Genomic DNA, 8,449 nt, shown 5'->3' with positions numbered 1-8,449 from the left:
GTCCACGAACATTACTATCATTGCCCCTTTTTCCCTTTTAATTCTCTTATTTACTAGATAGTTCAGAACATATATGTTGTCCATTACCCCCATTCCTTTTCTCCAGTTAAATATTAATTATTTTAGTTTGGAAATTCATCTGTTTGGTTAAAAATTGAACTATTTTCATGAAAATTCATCTTTTTTAATTGAAAATTTTTTTAATTCGCCTTCTTGGTTTGAAAATTTATCTGTTTAGTAGAAATTTCGAAATTATTGGTTGAAGATTAAAATTTTTTGTTGAAAGTTGATATTTTGTTGTTGAAAATTCACCGAAATCTTACTTACGTGAAAAATCAACTATTTTTTTTGCTGTCAAAAATATGTTTTTTGGTTTGAATACTAATCATTTTTATAAAAATTCAACTCTTTGGTTGAAAATGAATCTTCTTGGGTTGAGAATTTAACTATTTTGGTAAAGAACCGAAAGTAACAAAAAAAAACAGAAAAAGCGTTTTTGTTTTTAAATTAATCTCTTGGTAGAAATTTCAACTTTTTTGGTTGAAAATTCAATTATGTTTTTGAATTTTTTTCTTGATATTTCATCTTTGTTTGTAGAAATTTAATCATTTTTGGATCAAATTAAAACTGTTTGATCATTACTATTCATTAGTGTAGGAATTAATTAGTTTGTTGAAAATTTGTCGGTTTTTGTAAAATTCAATTGTTTTTTATTTAAAATAAAAATTTTTTTTCGTTTAATTATCAACTATTATATTATTTGTAAGAAATGCATCTTATTGGGTAGAAAATTGAACCAATTTGTTAAAAAATAATATTTTTTGTTAGAAATTAATTTTTTAAACTGAAAATGTAACTATTCCAGTTAATATTAATCATTTTAGTTTTGGAAATTCATATGCTTGGTTAAAAATTGAACTATTTTCATTAAAATTCTGCTGTTTTAATTGAAAATTTTGTTTAGTTCGTCTTTTTGGTTTAAAAATGTCTTCGTTCTAGTAGAAATTTCATCTTGTTTGACGAAAATTCAAATGTTTTGTTGAAAGTTTGTCCTTTTCTATTGAATTCAACTATGTTTTTATTTAAAAATAAATATTTTATGGTTGAAATGTCTACAGTTACATTATTCGTTGAAAATTCTTTTTTTCATGTTGAAAATTGAACTCTTTGGTTGAAGGTGAAACGACTTTCTTCAGAAATAATTTTGCTGTTGAAGATATATCATTTTTGTGGAAAATTCAACACAAATCGTTATTCTTGATTTAAAATTAATTTTATTTTTTAAATTCGTCCTTTTGATTTAAAATTTCATCAGTTTTAGTAGAAATTTCATTTTTTTACGAAAATTCAAATGTTTTGTTCAAAATCAATCTTCATTGGTTGAAAATTTAAATGTTTTGTTGAAAGTTGATATTTTGGTGTTGAAAATTCTATTGAAATCTTGCTTGCTTTAAAATTATTGTTTAATTTTTTTTTTGAAAATTCTCCTTTTTGATTTAAAAATTCATCCGCTTTAGTAGAAATTTCATTTTTTTAAATGAAAATTCAAATGTTTAGTTGAAAGTTGATTTTTCGGCGTTGAAAATTACACTGAAAATTTTCTTTTTGTTGAAGATTTATCATTTTAGTAGAAAATTCTTTTTTTGTTTATTAATTTAAAAATCTGTTTTGGTTACAAATGCAACTGCTTAGTTGAGAATTCATGTTTTTAATGTTATTACTTAGTTAAAAATTTAATTATTCTGTTCAAAACTCAACAATATTTTTTTGTTGAAAGTTCAATCGAAATTGTTCATGATTTAAAATTTATTTTTATTTTTTTTTAATTCATCTTTTTGATTTAAAAATTCATTAGTTTTAGTAGAAATTTCACATTTTTTTGGAATTTTTGTGGTGATGAAAATTGATTTGAAATCTTTTTTGCTTGAAAAATCAACTATTTTGTTGTTGTTACAATTTTTTTCATTTTTTTTTTGTTTTGTTTGAATATTAATCTTTTTTCATAAAAATACAACTCTTTGGTTTCAAAATAATCTAATTTCGTTGAGGATTCAACTATTTTGTTAAAGAATCAAGAGTTTAACAATCAAAAAAGTGTTTTATTTTTTAATTTATCTCTTGGTAGAAATTTTATCTCTTTTAATTACAAATTTAATTATTCAAAAAGAATTTTATTTGATAATTCATCTTTTAACTATTTGTTGAAAATTTGTCTTTTTGGTTTAAAAATTCATTCATTTTGGTTTTTGGTTTCATTTTGGTTTTGGTTAGAATTCAACTGTTTTACATTTAAAATTTAAAAAAAAAATCGTTGAAATATCAACTATTATGTTATATGTTGAAAATGCATTTTTTTTTTAGAAAATTGAAACAATTTGTTAAAAAATAATAGTTTTTGTTATTAATTAATTTTTGTTTACTGAAAATGTAACTATTCCGGTTAAATATCAATCATTTTAATTTGGAAATTTATCTATTTGGTTCAAAATTAAACTATTTGCATGAAAATTCATCTTTTTTAATTAACAATTCAACTACTGGGTTAAAAGTTGAGCTACTTTCTGAAGCTTTTGTTTTCTTGGTTAAAGGTTTAAATGGAAATTTGTCTTTTTTGTCAGGAAACTAATTTTATTGGTTTGAAATATTAGCTTTTTTTTGTTTTGTTGAAAATGCAACTATGTGGTTGAAACTTTAATTTTTGTTGAAAATTTAGATTTTTAGATTAAACGTTCATCTTTTGTATAGAACATTTTCCTTTTTACTTGAAAAACTAACAATTTAACTTTTCCATTTTTTGCTGAAAATTTAATTTTATTTAGTTGAAAATTTAACCTTTTCTTTGAAAATTGATGGATTTTGTTTGCAAATTCGTGCTTTGCGGTATAAAAGTCTCTTTTTTTGTTTAAAAAATAGTATCATCTTTGGTAAAAAAAAGTCGTATTTTAGTTTTAAACTTAAAATTGGCCAGGTGAAAAATAAGGACATTTTGAAAATAAAGTTTTCTCGCCATTCTGATGTAACATTCGTAGTAATAGTAATTTTTTGACTTATATTTATAGTTTTTGCAGTGGCTTCCTCCTAACGATTATATTTTTTCTTAAAGATTTTATTATTCGGTTGAAAATTTAACGATGTTTTTTAAGAGTCAATCCTTTTTGGGTTGAAAATTCAACTTTTTTTTTTATGAACTTTTTGTTCAAAATTCAACTATTCAGCGAAAATTTGTCTTGTTGGGTTAATAATTCATATGTGTAAGTAGAAATTTCATATTTTGCAAAATTGAACTATTTGGGTTTAAGTTGGAACAACTTTGTTAATAATTTCTTTTTTTCTTAAAAATTCATAATTTCAGTTGAAAATTAAAAGGTTTTGTTGAAAATACGCCTTTTTCCGGAAAAATGCAACTGTTTATCTGAAAAATTAATCTTCATTTGTTCAGCCAAGTAGTTACTTATTTTAAACTATTTTTTAAATTTTCTAAATTAATTTTCTTAACTAAAAATTCACCTATTCCATTTTTAAATTAAAATTAATTTTTTTTAGATGAAAATTCGTCTTTTTCGGTAGATAATTAATTTTCTTGTTTACAAATTTAGGTTTTAGGTTGAAAATTCAACTAAATGTTTGATAAAACATTAATCAACTTTGTAGAAAATTTTTATTCTTTTTTTTTAATTAATGTTTGTAACTGAAGATTTAACTAACATGAGTTTTTCAACGAAAAATTTAACTATTCAATTTTTATTAGAAATTTATCTTTTTTGGTTGAAAACTAAATTATTTGGTTAATAATTCATGAAATTAAAAAAATCATTATTGGTATAAAATTAATCTTCTTGCTTGAAAATTCATGTTTTGGGTGAAAATTATTTTATTTAACTGAAAATTAAGCTATTCCATTATTAATGGTAAATTAATATTTTTTAGTTGAAGTATATCGTTTTTCCTTTTTTCCTGAAAAATCTTTTTTGGTTAAGAATGCCACTACTTTGTTGAAAAATCGTTGTTTTTTGTATTGTAAATTAATCTCTTTTGGTAGAAATTGTTTCTATTTTGGTTGGAAATGCAACTGTTTAACGAAAAATTCATTCTTTTAAATGTTATTGCTTGGTTAAAAATTTCATTATTATTCAAAATTCAACTGAAAATTCCCTTGCTTTCGAATTCAACATTCTTTTTAGTTATAAATTTTATTATTTCTTTGGAATTGAAAAATCAACTAAAATTTATTTTATATGAATATTAAACTATTTTTGTTGTTAATGAAAATTTGTCTTTTTAATGAAAAAATTCATTTGTTTTAATAGAAATTTCATCTTTATTGGGTCAAAATGCAACTGTTTGGTTGCAAATTCAACAAGTTTGTTAAAAATTCATTCCTTTTGTTAAAAATTAAACTTTTTTTGTAAAAAAATTCAACTATTTCCTACAAAATTTATTTTTTGCTTAAAATTCATATTTTGTTGTTGAAAAATCAACTGAAATCTTTTTTGGATCACCCTTTTTGGTTGAGAATTCCTATTTTGTTGAAAATTCGCCCTTTTGGATTGAAAATGCAGGTATCTTTGTACAAAATTTACTTCTCATTTAAAACTTATATTCTGATATTGAAAAATAAAATCTTTTTTTGATTAAAATTTAACTTTATCCGTTTTAGTTGAAAATTTAACTTTTTTAAAGAAATATTAGAATATTTTTAATAATTAATTTTATAATATTTTCAGGGATCTTAGTGGTTCAGTTGTTCAATTTTAGGTAAAAAAAGGTTTTAAAAATTTACCTCTTTGGTTGAAAATTCGAATATTTGAAGCAAAATCAACTTTTTTGTAGAAAATTAATAATTTTAGATTAAAAAATCAACAAATTGGTTCACATTTTTTTTGCTCTTTAGCTGAAAAATATTTTTTGGTTGAAAATACAACAATTTTGTTGATAAATCGTCTTTTTGGTTTGTAAATTAATCTCTTTTTGTAGCAACTGAATCCTTTTTTCCTGTTTGTTAAAAATACAACTGTTTAGTGGAGAATTAATTTTTCTTTGTTTATAATTTTATGGCTAAGTTTAGAAAATTTTATTCTTTTGTTGAAATTCAAAAATTGTTTTGAAAAATGATCCCTTTTCTTTGAAAATTAAACTGAAATCTTTCTTAGTTCAAAATTATCTTTCTTGTTTTTTTAAACTCGTCTTTTTGATTCAAAACTTTATCCGCTTTAGTAGAAATTTAAACTTTTTTATGAAAAAAAATATTAGAATATTTTTAATAATAAATTTTATAATATTTTCAGGGATGTTAGTGGTTCAGTTGTTCAATTTTAGGTCAAAAAAGGGTTCTTTGTGAAAAAGGGAACTAAAGGGTGATTTCATTTATTATATTTAAACAAAATTTATTATTAAAATATTTTCATATCCAATGGGTATCGTAAATATTTAACAAAGGTTTAAAAAGTATTTCTTTTGTAAAAAAAAATTGTGAAAATGTAACTATTCCAGTTGGAAATAGTTCATCTCTTTGGTTGATAATGTAAAAATTTGTTTGATTAGTGATTTTTTTGTTTAAAGTGGAAGATTCGTAATTTTATTTAAAAATTCACCTCTTTGGTTGAAAATTCGAATATTTCATGGAAAATAAACTTTTTCGTAGAAAATTAATATTTTTTGATTAAAAAATCAACAAATTGCTTAACAATTTTTTTCCTTAACTGAAAAATCTGTATTTGTTGAAAAATAAACTATTTTATTTATGTCATTTTTTTGATAAAGTGTGTTTTATTTGAAATTAAAATTTTTTTTAGTTAAAATATCAACTATTACGTGGTACAATTACTATTGGGTTGCAAATTAATCTTCGGTGGTTGAAGATTCAATTGCTTTGTCGTAAGCTCATTTTTTTTCTTTCGAAAATTCAACTATTTTGTTGAGACATCGTCTTTTAGGTTTACAAATTAATCTTCTTTGGTAAAAATTGAATACTTTTTTAGTTAAAAATGCAACTGCTTAGTACAGAATTCATTTTCTGTTTGAAAATCTTGTTACTTCGTTTAAATTTTGTTATTATTTTATTAAAAACTCAACAACTGTGTTAAAAAGTTATCTTTTTTGGTTTAAAATTCAAGTGAAATCTTTCTTGCTTCAAAATTAAGTTTTTTTTTGTTGAAAACTTGCCTTTTTGGTTTGAATTCAACTATTTTCGATTTAAAATAAAAATATGTTTTGGTTGAAATATTTTCATGTTATATTATTATAAACTATTTAGTCAATAATTTATGCATATTTGGTATAAAATATAAAATTACTCTTCTTGATTGAAAATTTACCTTTTTGGTTTCTAAATTCATCTCTTTTGATAGATATTTAACACTTTTTTTTTATAAATTGCAACAGTTTGGTTTCAAATTAATCTAATTTTGTTGAACATTGGTCTATTGGCTATAGTCTAATCTTTCAATTTTTAAGCTAAAATATTTTTTTGTTGAAAATTAAACTTCGGTTGAATTGCTTTGTCAAAAAAAATTTTTGTTAAAGATTCATCATTTTAGTAGGAAATTCACCTCTTTGGTTAAAAATTCATATCGTTTTGGTAGAAAATTAACTTTTATTGTTAAAAATCGATTTATTAGTTAAAAATTCAACTAGTTTAATAATGAATGTATTTTGTTGAAAATTCGTCTGTTTTTGACCAGGAATTTTGTGATATTCAGTTCACAATGCGATTTTTTAGAATTTTAGATTTTTATTTTGAAGCGTTCATTTTTAATTTAAAGAATTTTAAAATGCAGTCTTGAAGACTTAAATAAGTAAAAAGTAAAAGCTTTTGAAGTGGAATTTTTTGTATAAAAAACAAATTTATTTTATCAACTGTAAATATTAATAAATAAAATCTTTTTTAATGGATCTGTACTTTAAGTATAAAAAGTGAATAATAATTGATTTGACAAATCGCTTCTAAAACCGTTCAAAATTTAAGAATTTTAAAATTTCAACGTTAAAAATTAAATTATTTCAATTCGAAAGTCTCAGTTATTAAAAAAATCAAATATCCGATTCAAACTTTATAAACATTTTTAACAATCTAAAATATTCTATTTTCAACCCATTAAATAAAAACATTTTTAATAAAGACAAAGAATAATTATTTAATATTTAGCAATATTTTTAATTGAAACCAAATATTTAAAAGTAAACAATTTAAAAATTAATTGTGTGCCATTGAAGGCCTTGAACGTTAAAATTTCGAAAAGCTTTTAAACTTTCAATTTTACAATCCTAATTGTTCTTTTTTTTTTTAATTTGTGATAAAATTGTTCAAATTCGACGTATAAATAACAATTAAGCACTTACTATTTTTAGAAAATATTTGAGTAATTTCAAAAGATATTTAGAAGTTTTGAAAGGATTTAATATCAATTTAAAACATTTAAAGTGATTTCAAATAATTTAAACGAAGTTTGTGTACTTACAAAAATCGTCTATTCGTACTGATTTTTTTTAAATAGCTACAGCCTGAATTAAAATAAAATGAACATTTTTTTCCACATTAAAAAAAATTAGAATATTTTAAAAATTGTGAAGGGTTTCAAAAGATTAGAAATATTTTCTTAAGATTCCTAGGGTAAATGATTTTTCATTTTTAAAAACTATTTTAAGAGAATATAAAAAAGATATTTCCAAAATTGTCAATAAGAATCTGGAAGATTTTAAGGAAATTTTTTTTTTTTTAGTTTGCAGGATTTTCTAAATTTTGTAGGAAAAATTCAATTCCTTTTTAAAGATATTTAGAAGTTCGGAAAAAAATTGAAAAATAACTTTAAATTTGAAAAAAACTTCCCATAAATTTCTAGTTGTCTCAAGATCTTGAAATAAAATTTTAAAGCTTTTCAAAGATGTTTGAAATATATTTAAGATGAGAATAATTTAACTTCTAATTTAAGAAGTACTCAGTTAAAAATGTTCAATTTTTAATGTTTTTAGCTTAAAATTACTTTTAAAAAAATATAATTTAAAAGAATTTAAAGTTCTTTAAATTCCATATGATTTATAAGAGTTAAAATTCTAAGTTTTGCAGTTTATCTGCAAATTTTTCAGATCGAAAAATTTTTAGCTTTAGAATTTTTTAACTCTATTGACCCTGAAAAACCGGGAATTTTTTCTATGATTAAAACGACCACCCTATGTGAAGTTCTTGCCTGAAAGTGCTACTATTTTTTTCAGAATTCCCTAGTATTATTTATATTTAATAAATTTAAATTTAAAAAATACTTTTTATGAAATGAATGAATATTTATTTAAATCTTTAATATTTATTAAATAAAAAAATTGCCAGGGAAAATTCAGGTAATTTTCAAAATGAATTTTTCTGGTCGCCTTATCTTATGTTATTTTATAAAAGGAAAAAACATACAAGATAAAATAATTTTATAACACGAATCAAGTGTAAAAATAAGACGAGAAA

The sequence above is a fragment of the Belonocnema kinseyi genome, chromosome 5 (assembly GCF_010883055.1).
Source record: "Belonocnema kinseyi isolate 2016_QV_RU_SX_M_011 chromosome 5, B_treatae_v1, whole genome shotgun sequence".
Taxonomy (NCBI): Eukaryota; Metazoa; Arthropoda; class Insecta; order Hymenoptera; family Cynipidae; genus Belonocnema; species Belonocnema kinseyi.
Note: the sequence above shows the minus strand (reverse complement) of the source record.